We start from the raw sequence: 20,595 nt of genomic DNA, 5'->3' as shown, positions 1-20,595 counted from the left end.
CTCTTGATATTTCTGTCTTGGAAACTATCCAAAGAGAGATTTTACAGATATGCATTTGAAATAAACTTAGAAGATAAAGTGAGAAGGATATGGTCCTAATGCGGGCAAATAGGCTTACTGTCGTTGGCCACAAATATTGAATAGAAGGTCTCATTTTGGTATTGTGAGACACCATGAATTAGTGAATGTTGTTTTTTTTAAAAAACAAAAAGATCAAATTTAAATTATTAATTTGGTGACTGCAGAATCGTGGATATATTAAAATTCCCTTCATCATGTTTTCCTTCACTAACCATTATAAAATTACCTTAATTCTTATCAAGGGAAATGAATATTCCATAAATACAGCAATGGAAAATAAAATGGAAGCGTGAAAGTGATTAGAAAGAAGACGTTCCCCAGCACAGTCATCATTTCCAAGATTTCCAAGGTTCAATTTATTGTCATGTAATAAAAAGTGTCATATAACACAAAATTGCCTTTTATCTGCTATAAGGCAGACAGATTTGTCATCATCAGAAATTGCCTGAAGCACCTCTTAAATTCGGAGAAAGAGAAGCAAAAGAGAGATTCCCCCCAACTAGATTCACTGAGTGTCCATAGCCTTCCAGTGCTTCCGTAGCCTCCACAGCCACACAGACAACAGTCCAAACCATCAGCAACCCAAGCTCAAGATCTGAGCCTCCAATACAATTAGAAACCCTTCAGCGCCATCGGCATCCTCTCGCATCCCGGTTCCAATACCTGGAACACCTTCAGCCAGATTCGATCCAGTCTCCAGCACCCAACAGCCTGCATAGGTTCCATGCCTCAAGTCACCAACAACTGTATGAGTCCTTCAGCAGCAGAACCCTTCACTGGTCCACTGCATGGTGACTGCCCTATAGGTCATCTCCTCTGCTTCTCCTACTCCTTCTCAAACAGTGGGTGGTCTCCTGTTTTCTGGTGCCCTGTACTAGTCCTCCGCTTCCCTGGAGTCTGCAACCCCTCATGACTGCTGCTGAACACAGGCACTGCCATCATGGGCACAGACCCTGTGGTCGTAACATTTTAATTATAATTGCCATCAGCTCCTTTAATGAGCTGTTCAAAGGCAGTATGGAGCTGATGGTACGGAGCAGTTGGGCCCTGAGGGAGCGCTGTGCCTCCACTCCCCACTCTTCGTGGGTCTACACCAGAGGCATTGCTAAGGGATTTGGATCTTGGCTAACAAAATATACACCTAAAGGAAGAAGAGGATCGATCTTGTGCAAAAGAAAGCTCAAAAGGAACTGTGCATAGGAGGGAGTGGATGGAAGGTAGGGTACTAGTGAGCACGTCCTGCCAGCGAGAGGTGGGGAGATCTTTGGACCGGAGGGCAAACATAACCGCTTTCCAGACGGTGGCATTCTCTCTTTCGACTTGTCCATTACCACGTGGGTTATAGCTGGTGGTCCTGCTTGAAGCAATACCACACTCCAGAAGGTACTGTCGCAGCTCCGCGCTCATAAACGAGGACTCCCTGTCACTGTGGATATAACTGGGGTACCCGAAGATGACGAAGATACTGTGCAGGGCCTCTATAACTGAGGAGCCAGTCATGTCCGAGCAGAGCACAGCAAAAGGAAAGCAGGAGTACTTGTCGATGGCCGTAAGGATGTAGGTGTTACGGTTGGTCAACGGTAGGGGCCTCTTGAAGTCTATGCTGAGATGCTCAAAGAGGCGGGTGGCTTTGATGATGTGGGTGTTCTCTGGATGGAAGAAGTGGGGCTTGCACTCAGAGTACACTGGGCAGACTCGGGTCATGGAGCGAATCTCCTCGACCGTGTAGGGCAGGTTGTAAGCTTTGACAAAGTGGGCGAACCTAGTGACCCTTGGATCACCTAGTGACCCTTGGATGACAGAGCTCCTCGGGGAGTTTCTGCAGCCTGTCCAGTTGCATGTTGGCGCAAGTCCCCCTGGAGAGCGCATCTGGTGAGTCATTGAGTTTATCTGGCCGATACAGTATGTCATAATTAAAGGTGGAGAGCTTGATTCTCCATCTGGTGATTTTATCATTCTTGATCTTACCTCGCTGGGTATTGCTAAACATGAAGGAGATCGCACGTTGGTCAGTCAGCAGCGTAAAGCGCCTGCCAGTGAGATAGTGTCTCCAATGACGTACTGCCTCGACTATGGCCTGGGCCTCCATCCCGACAGAGGAGTGTCGGCTCTCAGGACCCTGGATGGTTCTGGAGAAGGAGGCCACTGGCCAGCTGGCCTGGTTCAAAGTGGCTGCCAGTGCAAAGTCAGACACATCGCTTTCGACTTGGATCAGAATGGACTCGTTGATGGCGTGGAGCGTTGCAGCAACGATGTCCGATTTGATGTGGTCAAAGGCCGCTCTGGCTTCAGTTGACAGGGAGAAGGAGGTGGTCTTGATGAGTGGCCATGCCTTGTCGGTATAGTGTGGAACCCATTGGGCAGAGTAAGAGAAAAAACCCAGGCAGCATTTGAGTGCCTTCTGGGTGTGTGGGGGGGGGGGCAAGTCCATGAGGGGACGCATCACCCCGATCTCCACCACACAACTCAGAATTGCGAAATTGTAGGTCAAGTTCAGCCGAATTGCAGTCTGAAAAAATTTCTCAAGTATGATATCATGATCCTGCGTGTCATGGCCGCAGATGGTGACATTGTCCAGATACGGGAAAGTAGCAGTCAGCCTGTTCTGGTCCACCATCTGGTCCATTTCCCGCTGGAAGACCGCAACGCCATTGGTGACCCCAAAGGGTACCCTGAGGAATTGATACAGCCACCCATTCGCTTCGAAGGCTGTGAAAGGTCGGTCTTCTCAGCGGATCGGGAGCTGATGATAGGCCGAACGTAAGTCAATGGTGGAAAATACACGGTATTGGGCGATCTGATTCACCACATCCATGATCCACAGAAGGGGATACGCATCCAGGAGCGTGAAGTGGTTGATTGTCTGGCTTTAGTCAAAAGCCTTGGTTTGGATCAACAAGTCTTTGGTTCTTTTGATGCACATTACAATTTTATTAACTAAAGGACTGGAGCATATCACAAGTAGGTCGACCAGTCCAGAATTACCTGGTCTGGCTAGGAGCAATCCTTTAAGACTTGCCAGTAGGTGTGGCTACACTCTCAGCCAATCACAGTTATCCTACACTACCATCTGTACATATACACATTGGTGATCGAATCTGTACTATCACAGGAATACAGAGACTTGCATGTAGTGTCCCAGGAGTCGAACACTGAGGAGCTGGAGGCAAGAGATTCAATGTTTCAAACAAACAGTCAAGGCAAATGTTTTATCCTCCTAATTGAACCACAATCTTCAAATTCACTACATTCAATCTATCAGTTAAGATTAAAGTCTCACATGCATATGCTTCACATCACCTTCCTGCATTTAAGGCTGCTGTAAAACATAGACTTAACAGCTTACATACGTCTTCTTTTCATCCGTGATGATCACAACAATTGTTGATATACTTTTCTTCTTTTGCAAGTCAACATGATGCATTACACAAGACAGAAATTCCTTCAGTATTAAGACCCTACAAAGAGACAGAACTGTCCAAAGCTAAGGCATCCAATGGCCTGGTTGTGTTCAGCTACAGATGGTTGTGTCCATCAAATTAGATGCTATCCTCATCACTTGATTCTTGCAACATAATTTAGTAGGAAATCAGAACAAAGATATGACAGGAGCTAGCTAACTCAAGGGTATTGTCAGTAGTAAAGGCCACAATTCTGGGCATCGAAGAGGCGGATTATTGTCTGCAATAAAATAAGAAGAGCATTGGCAGCCCAACAATGTCATGAAGCACGGAAGCATAAATTTTGCAGTTGTCTTTTCATAGGAACCCCGTCCCTTATAGCAAGGAAAAGGTGACTTGCTCTATCTGTTCTCTGGTAAACCCAACTAGGGTAAACAATACCCACCCAAATGCTTTAATGATTCATGTCATGCAAAGTCAGACTCATGCCATCAAGTCAGACTGTAAATTAGTGTGCAAAATGGCTTGGAAGTTTGGAATCTAGCAATCTGTCTTCTCTTACCAATGACAGTAATCATCCATCTAAGCACAGATATGCTGAAGATCACTATGCAGGGCTTGGTATCTTGAAAGTTAGCAGCCTTTCCTGAGCTATTGGGATAGCACTCAAAATATAATAAACCTGACTTTTGTATGAGGTGTGGCATGATTTAATTCACATGAAAATCTGGAATGTTAACTTTATATTGAGTATTTTTTTTTTATAATTTGGCCAAGTGAATGGTGTGATGTTCGTGACAAAGGGAAGGCAATTCATAGGTTGAGAAATGGCAAATAATAATGGTGCAAATGGATTACAGTTACTATTATTGTACCTGAATACATCTTTCAAAGACAGAGCAGGCAAAGAGGGGGTTATCTACAGTACAATCCTCGCTCTTCATCCAGATTCCTGTTCCTCAATTGTCTCCTACAAATCTGGTAAATAGCGCTGAACCCGTCTTCTTTGAGCAAACCACCCCCAGTGAGTGGCATTTACTCTCCAGAGCAAATAAAAGGCTCCTTCATAGTAATCCAAGCAATGAACAGCTAGTTCAGTGTGCCAGTGTTCTGTGCACTCACACTCTATGTGGCAGCAAGGTTTTTACTGAATGCATCCTGTTCATGAGTGAGTGGGTTGCACACTTGAATGATCAGCCATGTGGTCAGTCCCTGGCCCTTGCTGATGTGGTGACTCAACTGTAGTTGACTCAGTAGGCTGCCCCAGAATGAAGCAATGTGACAGCTGCCAATTTACCAAATCTGTATGATTCAATGCATTTAGTTGCGTTTCAGCTGGACCTGGCCACGAAGAGAGTGAAATATATAAAAGTGGTGAAGAAACTCAGCAGGCCATACAGCATTCTTTCTGGCATGTATAAATAACCAACATTTCAGGCCTGAGCATTTTGTAAAGGTATAAGCAAAACAAAGGCAGGTGCCTGAATAAAATGGTGAGAGTAGGGGAAGATGGAGGAGCCAGGCCCATAGATGGATATGGTTGGGAGGGCAGAAGAGAAAAAAAACCTGGGAAGTGATGGGGGAAGGTTATCACTCTGAATGGAGAGGGAAGGGGGTGGGAAGCTGAAGGAAGGGAGGCAGAAAGGATAAAGAAAGAGAGAGACAGAAGAGGGGCCTTGCAGAAACGATAGAATTCGATGTTTGTGCCATCTGGTGGAGAGTGCCCAGATGGAATACAAGGTGTTGTTCCTTCAAATGAAGAGAGTGAAATCCCTTTTGTTTCACTATGTTCTTGGCAGTAAACATCTGTTGATAACATCTGGCATGCAATGGTACCTTGTACCTGGGAGAAGCCTGCAATCTTTACAAATACTTGCAAGGAGAATTACATTAGTTGATGCCCACTAAATACAGAACTTCAGTTACCTTTCCCACAGAATTGGATGACAAATGGTGAGATATTGCAAATAGGTCTAATATCAGCCTGAAAAGAGACTTGTTCACACAAATGAATTGTTTCTGTCACCTTGGCAACCACCAGCAGAGAGGTCTTCGCCCTGTGTTTCTTATGTGGCTGCTTAACATACATTTGACCATGTGGGGCCCAATCTATATAATGCTCCATGTTTAATGGAGCAATAATATCTAAGATGGCAGACTTGACATCAAGCCAGTGGGATTTTATTAAACCTATGCTAATGGCCTCATCAATATGGTGGCCAGATTGTTTCAGATCACAAATGAGAATAAGAACTATTTTTCCAAGTTTAAGTTCCTAAAAAAATATCTGTTAACCTTCTGGAATATTCAACATCACATTGTATTTTTCTTCTATTAATACTTCAAATGATCCATGTTATACCTAAAATGTAGGATAAGTTTATGATAATTATTTGAGGGAATAACTCTGAATCTGCAGGTTTGAGATTCATTATCATAATAATATCATAGTACACTACACCCAGTGCTATTTCTTCTTCCAGGTGTGATAGTAAAATATGAAAATTAGATAAATCTATTTCAGAGTCTTGTATGAAAATCTAACAAGGGTGATATTTATTGTACGGTGAATGTAGCTGCACAGTCAGTGATCGAGAAGGAATAAATTCGAAGAGTTCCCCGAAGCTGTTCGACACAATGCAATTCTGTCGAGATCACAACTTACACAGACATTATAAATTCAGAACTTGTGCTCACTTGTACCTTGGGTATAATAGCAGAATGTTACAAGACAAAACAAACTATTCAGTTCATCAAGTTTGTATGAATCTTCGCCAATTAAAGATAACAAATTGGATGTAATTCATTTGCCGACTTGTAAAATCGCTTAATATTTATTTTTTGAAGAAGCTCTATGAATTCTTTCTAAACATACATGTGGACTCTGCTTCCATGTGTGAAATAATTTAGGTACAAAATACAAATTCTATCTAATTTATGATTTTGCAAATTTCAGTTTATTGTCTTATGGAAATTAATATCATTTGACACATTAATACATCTCTTAAACCTCCATCCTCTCAGCTATGTAAATATGTTTATAATATTTGAAGTCTCTTAACTATAGCACTTTATCTCTGTAAATGTAAAATATTTTGAGTATTTTTCTATCATTAATGTACCATATTCCTGCTCTCTCTGTTACAAACGTAGCATCTCTTCTCACTTGCCTCATTAATACAAAACTGATATTTGTTCACTATCTACTGCTACTTATCCTTCCATGATCTATGCAGCAACCTCCCTCCATTAATCCATATCAAGTCCATGTGCATTTAGCTCAACAATAGCAACACCTGCAGAACATCCAACTACACCTTTCCAGATGAATTTCATGCTTTCCATTAAATGTCTCCCCTGACTGCTCCCATAAGCAACTCAAGGGTTTTTCAGTTTTTCATCCTGTTTTATGGATGCTAATTGTTTTTTTTAAATTAAATCTTGAAACATCAGAGCCCATTGGGATATGATGCCCAGAGGAGAAGTGAATTGAACCTTAGCCAAAGACCCACTTGAGAAATTTCTCTGGGCTTTGCTTCCACAATGAATTCTTGTATAAAGCCAGAGAACATAATATTTGTTCTTCTGGGAATATGGTGCTGATGGATGCTCAGACAAATGCCACGAATAATTTCAAGTTAAACATAGCATCAGAGAAATTAATGAGTTTCCAGTTCATACATTGCACATTATCAAATAGACAATCTTGTACATTTAAAAGCATGGTGTAGAATAGAGAAAAGTGGGTGTGGAGATAGAATTCATTGTGGCACTGTGGAGCAAGTAACCACCCTGAAGGATAGGAGATAAATAGCCTGGAGACTAGAAAAGAATAGGAAAGTGGGACATTCTCACACTTTGATTTCCATTTTGTACCAGGCAAGAAATATCAAGAACTTTTGTGTTAGTTATGACTAAATTATTACAATTATAAGATTAACTAACTTTTGGAAGGGGTATGAAGGTGAAATTTCATTGTAGAATCATCTACCTATCATATGCTTATAAATATATTTTGGAAATAAGGGACAAATTTGAAAAACACAAAATAAGAAGAGATTGCCTGAAATAAATGATGAAAAACTTCTACGACAAGGAAGGGAAAAAAAGGATGCATTAGGCACTGAGAAGCAAAATGACACATCATAATAAAACATCGAAAGCAGCTAAGGCACCTGGATCCAGAAATATATAATTGTACATGAATCCATACATTATTGTTTGAAGCATTGAAAACTATAATCATTATATCATTTTTTTTTAACAGATGACATAGACGTTGATCACTCTGAGACTTTAATATTTCCAGTCACAGTTTTGTTTAAAAAATAGTAAGGAGAAAGGACCAAGGAAATTATTTTGATGCATGTCTTTATTAGGCAGCAAATGGAGCATCCATGGTATGTCTTTCGAGGAGCCATTATTTTCTTGCAGTGCACTTCACTTCATGCTGTCTACCTTGTCTTAGAACAACACAATATTCACAACTTCCTCACTTTTTTTCCAAGCTGCACTGTATTACTTGCAGTTAAAAATAAAGAAATGGGGACCTTTTGAAATTACTAGTTCCTTTTGAGCTATTTCTTATCATTTAAATTTACCCTTTTTGCTGCCATTTTGTGGAGTGACATCCATAGCTGGAAATCCTGCATCCACAGGTAACTGATTTTCACAGTTGATCCCAATATTAGACACCGGGCATTTTAGAAGTATATGCCATCACAAATGATAGAAAATTTTTTTCAGGCTACTTGGCATTCATTGCAAAAATTATTCATCTCTTTCATTTCTTCTTCAGAAAACAAGCTGAATGATGAGCAATTTCCTCATATTGTGGCAGCCCACCACCGCGGAGATCAAACTGGCACATTGCGTGGCATGCGCAGTAGTAAACAACAGCATAACACACTGAAACACATCCCTTAACCCTGCGAACTGGAGCGATTGAAAGCTGGAGCAGTACAAGACCAGCAGCCCTAAAATGGCGCTGGCCAAACTGCCCAGCTAACAGATCAATAACAGGCTGGGAAAGAAGGGTATTCACATGCAAGAATATTCCCGCCCACTATTGTTATTCATGCGGCTGATGTCAGCCGATCAAACAAACGGCTGGAACCCCAACTGTATAAAAGGAGCCTTTTCAGCCTCAATAAATCTCAGAGCTTAACCTCCCACACTGTGAGTATGTGTGTTTCTTTGTAGCAGTCGACTACAATTGGTGACCCCCAAGGTTTAGACGGGATCTAAACCCAGCGATGCATAACGAAGCAGCGATCAGCGCAGTCGTCCTCAAGCTCCTGGCCTTCTGGACAGTTCGACCAGCGTGTGTTTCAACCAGGCTGAGGCTCAGTTCCAGATTCGGGGCATCACATCTGAGACCACATGGTACTACCTAGTGGTCAGCACCCTGGATCCAGAGATTGCAGACAGAGTGGCCAACTTCATCCACAGGCCACCATTGAAAGGCACTTACACTGCCTTCAAAGAGTTATTAACTGAGACTTTCAGGCTCTTGGGGTGAGAAAGGGGACAGATCCCCTTCAGTGTTCATGATCGAGATGTGAGCCCTCCTGGGAGACCATGAGCCCTGCATCATGTTTGATCAGGTATTCTTGGAACAGCTGCCCGAGGACAACCAACTGCTCCTGATGCGGATTTCAGTGACCCCCGGAAAGTTGCAGTAGGAGTAGATATTCTGTGGAAGCAGATACAGAAGAGCTCATTACAAAGGGGCTCATTACAAAGTCTTGCAACCAGACCAAGGCAGGCCTGGAAAGGAGTGGCAGATGGGGCTCTGAGGCCCGCCGATGCCGGTCACCCTGCAAGTTCTAGGGAAACAACAAGTCCAGTCGTCGCTGATAGCCACGGCGGCTGACCATCCAGAGAGCCTCCTGTACGTATGGGATGGCCTTTCCAGTAGACGATTCTTGGTCGATACAGGAGCGGAGGTCAGTGTGATGCCAGCAACAGATTTGGACATTGGATGCAAGCAAGAGGGCCCCACTTTGAGGGCTGCCAGCAACAGAAGCATACAGACCTATGGCATGCGTAAGGCCAAGCTGCAGTTTGGAGGCAGTCACTTCTCGTTGCAATTCACGCTGGCTGCAGTGGAACAGCCACTCCTTGGAGCGGACTTCCTTTGGGCCCACAGCCTCCTAGTAGACCTCAAGGGCAAGAGACCTTTTCACACAGAGACATTCCAAACCTTTGCACTGAGGGGCGCCAGGCTCCCAGCATTGCACCTGGACTCCATCCACAGCTCAGACAATGAGTTCTCCAAGGTGCTGGCCGAGTTCCTGGCAATCCGAGTTCATGGTGTAGGTGCCTCGACATGGCGTCAGGCATCGCATCCTTACCAAGGGTCTACCTCTCCATGCAAGGGTGAGACGACTTCCCCCAGAGAAGCTCCAACTGGCCAAGGAGGAGTTCCATAAGCTCGAGGAGTTGGGCATTGTTCGGCGGTCGGACAGTCCATGGGGTTCTCCCCTGCACATGGGGCCTAAAGAATCTGGGGGCTGGAGATTATGCGGCGACTACCGTCGGCTTAACGAGGCCACCACTCCAGATCATTTCCCCATGCCGCATATCCAGGACTTTGCGGCAAACCTGCTCGGAGCAACGATCTTCTCCAAGTGGAGAGTGCGAGGGTATCACCAAATCGCAGTGCACCCTGACAACATCCCCAAGACTCCATTCAGGCTGTTCGAGTTCCTGAGGATGGCATTCGAGCTCAAGAACCTGGACTGCACTTCTACTTAGAAGATATCTTGGTGGCGAGCATAACCTAGCAGGAACATCGACAACACCTCTGAAGCCTCTACAGTCACCTATGTGAGATCAGCCTGACTAAATGCCAGTTCAGGCTGAGCAAAATTTACTTTCTGGGCCACAGGATTACCAAATGCAGGGCCACACCACTACCCAGCAAGGTGGAGACTATCTACAACTTCCCGAGGACCAGTACAACTAAAGGACTGATGGAGTTCATGGGGATGGCCAGTTTTTAATCGCAGATTCATCCCCACAGCGGCTCGAACCACGCGCTCACTCTTCACACTGATGACCAGCAAAGCGAAGGACTTGACCTAGGACGACGACTCCGCACAAGTGTTCATGGAAGTGAAGGAAGCCCTGGCTAATGCTGCGCTCCGAGCCCACCACAGGTCAGATGCACCCACAGCCCTCACAGTCGATGGCTCACGAATGGTGATTGTTGGAGTTCTGGAGCAGCAGATAGAAATAAGTTGGTGTCCAGAACTTTCTTCACCAAACATCTGTGGCTCCCTGAGCTAAAGTACAGTGCTTTTGACAGAGAGCTACTCGCACTCTACTTAGCCATCAACCACTTCCAGTACTTCCTGGAGGGAAGGGCTTTCACGGACCACAAGCCACTGACGTTGACCCTGGCCAAGATCTCTGACCTCTAGTCTGCCCGCCAGCAGAGACACTTTTCTTAAGTCTCGGAGTACACCAGCACCGTAAGGCACATCTCGAGAAAAGACAAAGTGGTTGCGGACGCCTTGTCTGGCTAACGGACTGGATTTCGTGGCAGTGGTGGAGGCACAGCAGCAGGTCGATGAGATACCTCACTACAGGACCACAGTCATAGGGCTGTAGCTTCAGGACATCCCAGTCAGTACAGGTAACACTACCCTCCTGCACAACGTGGCCAGCGGGCAGGTTCGACCTTTCATCCCAATGGCATGAAGGCGATGAGTTTTCGACTCCATCCACGGGCTGGCACATCCATCAATCAGGACCACGGTCTGGTTGGTAGCCAGCAAATATGCATGGGTTGCGGAAACAAGTCAGCAAGTGAGCCAAGGCATGCACGTAACGCCAAACAGCCAAGGTACAGTGGCACACTAAGATCCCTCCACAGCCTTTTGAGCCAATGGAACAAATATTTGACCACATTCACGTGGACATAGTGGGACGTTTACTAGTCTCACAGGGTTTCCACGACCTGTTCACGGTGGTCAACCATTTCACCTGATGGCCAGAAGCAATCCCCCTGACCGACACATCCACCAGGTCCTGCACCAAGGCAATCATCTTGTCCTGGGTAGCCAGGTTCAGGCTACCATGCCACATAACCTCCGACAGAGGCACGCAATTTACCTCAAGCCACGTTCAACATCCCTAAAGAACTCCCAAGACTGAGTATGTGTTCATGTGTAGAGGGCCACACCATCCATCACTACAGAATCCCTACAAAGGCCCCTTCTGAGTCATCTGGAACAACGGGGCCACCTTCGAACTGGACATAGGTGGCAAACCAGAGGTCTTTACCGCAGACAGCATCAATCCAGCACACACGGACCTGACACAACCCGTGGAAACGCCAGCACCTTGACGCAGAGGCAGACCACCAAAGACATTGGGGAATGCATCCCAGAACACTAAGAACAGTAGCGCCGATTCTGGTGGGGGGGGGGGGTAATATGGTGCCCACCACTGCAGAGATCAAGCCGGTACATCGTGTATCTTCGTCCGCGAAGCCAAGCCAAAGAGAAGAAGAGAGATCACACTGAAACACGTCCCTTAACACAGCAAACCGACGCATTTGAAGCTGCAGCAATACAAGACCAGCAGCCATAAAATGGTGCTGGCCAAGCTGCCCAGCTAACAAATCAATAACACGCTGGGAAAGAAGGGGGTACTCACATGCAAGAATGTTCCCACCCGCTATTGTAATTCATGCAGCTGATGTCAGCCAATCAACAAACAACTGTGTAAAAGGAGCCTTTCCAGCCTCAATAAATCTCAGAGCTTAACCTCCCACACTGTGAGTGTGTTTCTTTGTAGCAGTCAGCTACAATATCTAATTTCTTGGGGCATTGTAGAACTCACTCACGAATGTAGCTCTGATCTGAAGGATGCTGTCAGTCAATCTTTTGTGACAAGCTATTAAAAGTTAATATAAATTATTAAACTTATAGACTTTCTTTTCATTAAAAATTGTAACTTCCTTTCATTGACCTGCCAGCTGAGTTTTTGAATGTTTACTATTATAGTTAATGCTTAATTTAAAAACTGCAAACGTAAATTGAAATAAAAATAGGAAATCCTGAGATACTCAGTGGATCAGGTAACAGCTGTGGAGAGAGAATAATTAATATTAGTTAGATAGATCACCACCGAAACATAGACCAAGCAAATAATGTAAATCAAATTACATTAAAAGACCAGCAAATTATTCAAGAAAGCTATTATATTTTTCTTTCATATTATTAAATAATACAACACATAAATGTGAAGTGGATTGAGTTCCATAACTTAAACTTTTCAAAGAAAGACAGTAGATTCAATGTATTGAATATGAGAACTTTCAGTAGTCTGCCTAGATGTACCAGGCATTGTGTAATGTTCTACTACGTCTTTCCCTGACACATAGATAGGAGTTGTTCATAGACATAATCCTGCTTGCAAGAAAAACATGAACTGCTGTGAGTTGGTTTAATCTCAGCTGGCAACTGTGAGTGTTTACATGGTTTCCTCACAGTGGTCACTGGGGTTATGCTAAATGCAGCAATTTTAGTTGTATCACAGTAATTAAAATTAGGTAATTGCACAAATCTATTGAAATAGCTTGGAGCTTCAATGAGATCAGGCAAGAAATTTTCCTATCCAATTCAAAATACAAGCAAACTGGCACAAAAAATGAAGGAATATTACAAATTAGGTCACACCTGAAAGGAGTTCATATAATTTATTGGATAAGATTAATGATGGGGAAATACACAAGCAATTGGCACAACACATAAAAGTGACCATGTTCTATGTCAAATTTCCACTAATTACACCTGTGAGGGCAGTATTAGACAGTACAGCCATTTAATTTACTAATTAATACTTTTAACCAATAATGAATGGTATATAATTTTTTATAATCCTATTCCTATGATTTATTGAATTATATTGAAGAGTCAAAATGCTTATTTTTGTGATTTTCTTATGTTCCATCAATAAAATTTCATTAGGTCACTGTTATTTAATACACCAAGGTATAATTATAATTTCAAGTAGGCTTTTAAGAAAAAATGTCTCAAAACACTGCCTGATTGAAGCTGGTTCACAGCAGAATTTACATTTGATGATACACCATGAGATTGGCAAAAACTTGAATGAATCAATCGATTCTTAAATCTACTTCAATATGGTGTGCAATCTATACCAAGAATGCCATTTGTTCTTAAAGCATGACCTTTTGACTTGATTTATTGTGGAACAATAATTCAACAATAAACTATTAATGATACATATAAATAAAATTTCTGCTTGCATTTACATGAATTTCTCTGATTGAGTGTGATTTAAAGTAACCTTCCCTTTATACTGATCAATACTTGCATGCAAAGCTCACCAATAAAGGCATTAATCACATTGTTCAGGTAGCAATTAGTGAAAGAAAATCAGAAGTACAGATAGTCTGAATTAAAATTAGTCTTTCTGAAACGAATTCCAGACACAGCAGATTTTCTGATGTCGCAGATACTGCATCAGGAACTGATTGGATAATTTTCAAGTACCATCAGGTCCTAATGCATTGCCTTCAGCATCGAAACAAGCATCAATAAATCAATACAAAGGTACTTAGGCCTGATTTATCCTGTTTTATGTGGAATAAAAGAACTGATTTGAATATTTTGAATACAGGTCCAATGGTTATACTGATTTATTACAGGTAATTGTGAAATTAGATGTAACTTTACTGAGTCTAAACTGATCTAAAAACTGAAATTTGTCTAATGTAGTCCTTTAAAAATATCCTCTAGTACTATACTGGGGGATTATCAAAAATTACACCACATCAAGTCAATATTGGCTCTGATATTTTGGAGAATTCTTCAGTTATCCATTTAAATGTTGCCATACATGTTGCCGTGTACCAGCAGCATCTTTGGGACTTCTGTGAAAATGGAGAAATCCTAAAGTTGTCAGCTGTTTGCTGTATTTTTCAAGGATGTGTTCCAATATTGGAATCTGCATCAAGCAGCAATGGACTCATAAGTTATTTGACTAGAAAGGAAAATTTACAAAAAGCAAAGGTAAGGTATATTTAAATCATTTAATTGTGAGTATTTTCAAGTGTTTTAACATTTTAAGATAATAAATAATTCAAATCCTTCGTAAGAGTTTTTGAATGCAGTAAATTAGAATGATCCTTTTTTTTTCCTCACAGTTTAGATAACTAGTGGAAACTGCATTAAAGTAGGTTAACAGGCATGGTGGCCAATAGCTTGGCCAACGAGTAGGTAACTTCATGAAGAAGGGAGATGTTGGGATTGAACTTCACACCTTTGACCTTAGCTGAAGAAATGACTACCAAATATGCAGCTAATTAAATTCAAGGCTGCTCAAGAAGTCAGAATTTGAAGAGCTAAGATCTATGAGAGTTGTAGGGATCCATGATGTTAAATATAATTAAGGCTTATGGCACAAATATCTTAGACAGGAACTAATGTGAGTTCACAAGTACAGGGGTTATACATGAAAGTAGTTTGAGTTAAGACTTTGGCAAGTGAGGTTTAATTGAATTTTTATAGAAACGATGCTGAATAGGACATTATTGAAATAGTCAAGTTTTATAATAAGAAATGTATGGGTGTCAGTTTCAGCAGCAGGAAAGCTGATGAAAAAGCAAAGTTTGGCAACAGTAGGATGGTGAAAGGTGGTCTACGAATTAAAGAAAATATAAGATCCATAGGTCATTTTGGAATCAAATATCAGTGTTGAATAAAACATCAAATTCAGGTTAAATGGTACATTTTCAGAGGGCTGCAAAAGACGAGGGCTGCAAAAGACGAGGGCTGCAAAAGACGAGGGCTGCAAAAGACGAGGGCTGCAAAAGACGAGGGCTGCAAAAGACGAGGGCTGCAAAAGACGAGGGCTGCAAAAGACGAGGGCTGCAAAAGACGAGGGCTGCAAAAGACGAGGGCTGCAAAAGACGAGGGCTGCAAAAGACGAGGGCTGCAAAAGACGAGGGCTGCAAAAGACGAGGGCTGCAAAAGACGAGGGCTGCAAAAGACGAGGGCTGCAAAAGACGAGGGCTGCAAAAGACGAGGGCTGCAAAAGACGAGGGCTGCAAAAGACGAGGGCTGCAAAAGACGAGGGCTGCAAAAGACGAGGGCTGCAAAAGACGAGGGCTGCAAAAGACGAGGGCTGCAAAAGACGAGGGCTGCAAAAGACGAGGGCTGCAAAAGACGAGGGCTGCAAAAGACGAGGGCTGCAAAAGACGAGGGCTGCAAAAGACGAGGGCTGCAAAAGACGAGGGCTGCAAAAGACGAGGGCTGCAAAAGACGAGGGCTGCAAAAGACGAGGGCTGCAAAAGACGAGGGCTGCAAAAGACGAGGGCTGCAAAAGACGAGGGCTGCAAAAGACGAGGGCTGCAAAAGACGAGGGCTGCAAAAGACGAGGGCTGCAAAAGACGAGGGCTGCAAAAGACGAGGGCTGCAAAAGACGAGGGCTGCAAAAGACGAGGGCTGCAAAAGACGAGGGCTGCAAAAGACGAGGGCTGCAAAAGACGAGGGCTGCAAAAGACGAGGGCTGCAAAAGACGAGGGCTGCAAAAGACGAGGGCTGCAAAAGACGAGGGCTGCAAAGAGATTTATTTTAACCATTTTTAATTCTCATCTTCGCTTCAATGGAATCACACTTGTGTCTGGATAGACGAATTCTCTTTTTCTTCATATTCCAGTGGACTTTCTCTCTCTGTTTTTCCTTTTGTCGTTGCAGCCAGTATCTTTTCCCTGTCTTGATGTCTTAAACATTTAATCAATATAAAATGTGGTTTTGATTTGGTGCTGGTTGTGGTATAAGGGATCTATATGCCCTTTCAATTTCAATATTGTGTCCAATCTTTTCTGCTCCCAGATTTCTGGGTAATCATTCTTGGAACGAATGAATAGGATCTGTTCCTTCTTTAAGTCCAACAATCTTGATATTATTCCTTCTAAAATTTTCTAGGGTATCCAGTTTTTCCCACATTTTGTTCCTTTCAGTGGTCCATGCATCCCTTTCATATTCTACTTTTTCACCCTTTCCTTTACATCTTCCATTCCATCTTCTACAGTCTTAACTCTTGCATCTGTTACCCATCACAATTTCCAAATTGTTCACACTTTTAAGATGCTTGTTTGTTTTTTTTTTAATTTGAAATTCTCATTTCTCTCAATTCTCTCATTACATCTTCAAGGGTATACTTAATGCTCGCTGAGCCTTTTGCTGTTTACCTTTACCAAACAGTAGGGCTCTCTTCTATGTAGCTTGTTCTTCTTCTTCCTCTGCACTGTTATCGTTGTCCAATGAGTCTATCATGACTTCATCCTCCTCCTCTTCTGTGCCCTGTTGCAGCAGTGGGAATCTCCTTGTACCAGCAAAAACACTAGCCAGATGTGGAGTTGTACCTCTAGTTGCCCCAATGGGTGAGCTACTTGCATGAGGGATGGATCGAACTCCAGCCCCAGGCTTCTTCTGGCTGGAAGGTCTGTGGTCCAAATCTCCTTTGACTGCCCATTGGACATCAGAAGACCCTGCAGCAGATTTGTTCCTCTTTGATGACATTCTTGAAGTGTTTAGATTTTGTCTTCAAGGTTGTATTTTAAAACTTGTTACTCTTTTTAAATCACTTTCCCAGAAGGGTCAGGTTCTTGCCACATCACATGACCTCCTCTTCAATTTTCTTCTTAAGAGTCACTGAGTTTTCTTCCACAATGAGGCTGCACTCATTATTTTCAAAAAAGGCAGTCAGAAAAGTGATTTCCATTTTGAAATTCACTTTTTCTGTATTTGCCTTTTATTCGGAGTAACATATAACAGCACTTATTCTGGTTACTTTAATTCAACCCTGTCTTTCACAGGGTTCCCGTGCATGCGGGTGGGCGACACAGGATCTTGACTTCTGAAACTGATTCAAAATGTCTGAATTTGATGATATATTTCCCACAAATCTTTTGTCATGTCACATCATTTCTGTCTTTGAAGTTCATAATGTCTCTTGACACTTGTGTGCTAAAACATCTCTGACAACTCCCTCACAGAATCAAAGTAATTAACTGTTTTATGATTCTCTCCTATATAAACCATGTAACAGTTTACGGCACAGAAACAGGCTATCTCGGCCATAACAGTCCACGCCGGTTCACTCAAACAACTCCGCTAGCTCCCCCCGCCTATTCTCCACCCATAACCTCCAACCCCCTCTTATCCATGTATATATCCAGCCTCCTCTTAAATGAAAGAATTGACTCTGCTTCAACTATTTCCTCCAGAAGAGTATTCCATTCGGCCACCACTCTCTGAGTGAAGAAGCATCCTCTAATGTTTCTCCTAAAATTTTGTCCCCTTACCCTCAACTTATGTCCTCTTGTTTCAACCTCCCCTGCTCTCAGGGGGAAGAGTCTACTTGCATCTAGTCTATCTATTCACTTCATAATTTTAAACACCTCTATCAAATCCCCTCTCAACTGTCTACATTCCAAGCAATAAAGTCCTAACCTCTTCAATCTTTCTCTGTACTCTAGGTATTTTAAGCCAGGCAACATCCTTCTCTGCACCCTTTCCACCTTATCTATATCCTTCCTATAATTTGGAGACCAGAACTGAACACAATACTCCAAACCCAGCCTCACCAATGCCTTAAACAGCCACAGCATCACTTCCCAGCTCCTATACTCTATACTATGATTTATGAAGGCCAGCATACCAAATGCCTTCTTAACCACTCTGTCAACATAAGAATCCACCTTCAAGGAACCCTCCACCATAACTCCAAGATCTCTGTACTTGTGCATTCCCCAATGTCCTTCCCTTTATTACATGTGTCCTATTTTGATTATTTTTACTGAAATGAAGCACCTCACACTTCTCTACATTAAATTCCATCCGCCATCTTTCAGCCCAACTCTCCAGACAAACCAAATCCCCCTGTAATCCCTGAAAACCTTCCTCGCTATCTACCACTCCCCCTATTTTCGTATCATCTGCGTATTTACTTACCCAGTTAACTACCCCATCATCCAAATCATTAATATAAATTATGAACAACAGGGAACCTAGCACCGATCCTTGAGGTACTCTGCTCATTACAGGCTTCCATCCTGACAGACAGTTGTCCACCATGACCCTCTGCTCTCTCTCCTCCAGCCACCTCTGGACCCATCTTACTATTTCTCTATTAATCCCTAGTGACTGAACCTTCCTTACTAACCTTTCATGTGGAACCTTATCAAAAGCTTTGCTAAAATCCAGATAGACTACATCAACTGCGCTACCTTCATCCACCTTTCTTGTCACTTCTTTGAAAAACTATCCCTGCTTATCTAGATATTCATGCACACCATCTCTAAGAATACCCTCCATAACTTTCCCTACCACCAAAGTTAAGCTTACAGGCCTATAATTACTTGGCCGACACCTCGTGGCTTTTTTAAACAACAGAACTACATTCGCAACCCTCAAATCACGCAGCACCACACCCTCTTCCAGTGATCATTGAAAAATCACTGACAGTGCCTCGGCTATTTGCTCCCTGACCTCGCTTAATCTCTTGGGGAAAATTCCATCAGGACCAGGAGACTTATCCACTTTTACTGACCCTAGAAGTTCCAAAACCCTCTCTTTATTAATACCCATCTTTTCCATAACTAAGCCATTTGGCTCTCTTATCTCACATAGTCCAATGTCCTTTTCCTTTGTGAACACAGATGAGAAAAAAATCATTTATTATCTCTCCCATCTGATACAGTTCCTCGCACAGTTCACCGCTTTCATTTTCCAGCAGTCCTATTCTATCCTTTTAGTATTCAGATACCTGTAAAAACCCTTTGGATTCACTTTTACCTTATCAGCTATCGACACTTCATTCCTTCTGTTTCCAGGCTGTCTGGAATTTATTAACAAAATGGCTGCTTGTATTCATTGTCCCATATCGCAAAAACCACCATAAAAAATTTTCTCTTCAACTTCCATATCAGACTCTTCTGCTTTCCAAAACTGGCTTCTGTAGTCAATAGTGTTTAAAATGCAAATGTTTTTGTGCTGAAGCCAGCTAACATTTGCAAAGAACCATGTCTGTTTAAAATGCTAATTTGTTGGCTTTGTTTCCCTGACCATCCAAAGCTAACTTATTAAACCATATGTAGATAAAATATAGTTTTAATATTAAACTAAGGATTACTATTAATACAGATTTGTTACAGTCAACAATGCCTCCATATCTTAGTGTTATCAGTAGATCATCAGATCATTGATATAGATCACAAACAATAATGGTCTCGGAACTGATCCCACCTGAGGCACACCACTAGTCACAGGCTTCCAGTCTGAGAAGCAATCGTCCACCACTTCTCTCTGGCTTCTCTCACATTACCACCTCATCATGAATACTAAGCTTTTGAACATTCCTGACTAACCTCCCATGTGGGACCTTGTCCATAAAGACAACATTCACAGCCTTTCCTTCATCTGCCTTCCTGGTAATCTCATTGAGAAACTATCAGATTGATTAAACTCTACCTCCAATGCACAAAATGACTATCCCTAATCAGTCCCTGGCTATTCAAATACTTGTATATCTGATTTCTTGGAACACCTTCCAATCATTTACCAATACTGATGTCAGGCTCACCAGCCTATGATTTCCAGGGTTACTTTTGGAGCCTTTTTTTAAACAATGGAACAACCTTCCAATGCTCCGGCACCACACCCATTTCATGAGGACCTTTTAAATATTTCTGCCAGAGCCCTTGCAATTTCTACACTTGCCTCTGTCAAGATTTCGAGGGAATATCTTGTCAACTAAATACTACTTCAATGTTATACTGTTACGAACTAACAAGCCCTCGCTAGTGCTAACACAGGAACAGCAATGATAAATTCAAAATAATAATTTTTATTAAACTATTAATCACATAACATTTCTTACTTAACTCTAAACTTAACCCCACTATGCACGAATGTAATTATGTGTAAGTGTATGTGTATGGTCAAATTCAAACCATTACAGTTTAAAACTCCATTCTGAAAAGTCTGTTTTTAAAGTCCAGTATTAAAACACCTTGTTGAATTTGAAGGCCATTTACATTGTAATTCAGAAGTAATTACAAAGCGAA

General features: G+C 42.4%; 1 long non-coding RNA gene across 3 annotated transcripts in view; it reads left to right on the top strand.

The window, feature by feature from the left end:
• LOC138759862 (uncharacterized) overlaps nucleotides 1-20,595 on the top strand; it is a 36,289-nt gene that overhangs the window by 11,053 nt on the left and 4,641 nt on the right. The window contains exon 3 of one of the 3 annotated variants that reach the window (XR_011355163.1): nucleotides 8,281-8,645. The exons of 1 other annotated variant lie outside the window; for it this stretch is intronic. This is a non-coding gene — a long non-coding RNA (uncharacterized lncRNA). Of the gene's footprint in view, nucleotides 1-323; nucleotides 476-8,280; nucleotides 8,646-20,595 lie in introns of those variants that run through there. One more of the 3 variants, XR_011355162.1, reaches the window with a different exon arrangement.

Source organism: Narcine bancroftii, chromosome 4 (genome assembly GCF_036971445.1).
Source record: "Narcine bancroftii isolate sNarBan1 chromosome 4, sNarBan1.hap1, whole genome shotgun sequence".
Taxonomy (NCBI): Eukaryota; Metazoa; Chordata; class Chondrichthyes; order Torpediniformes; family Narcinidae; genus Narcine; species Narcine bancroftii.
The sequence above is the reverse complement of the archived record's forward strand: the minus strand, read 5'-3'. Positions and strand labels throughout refer to the sequence as shown.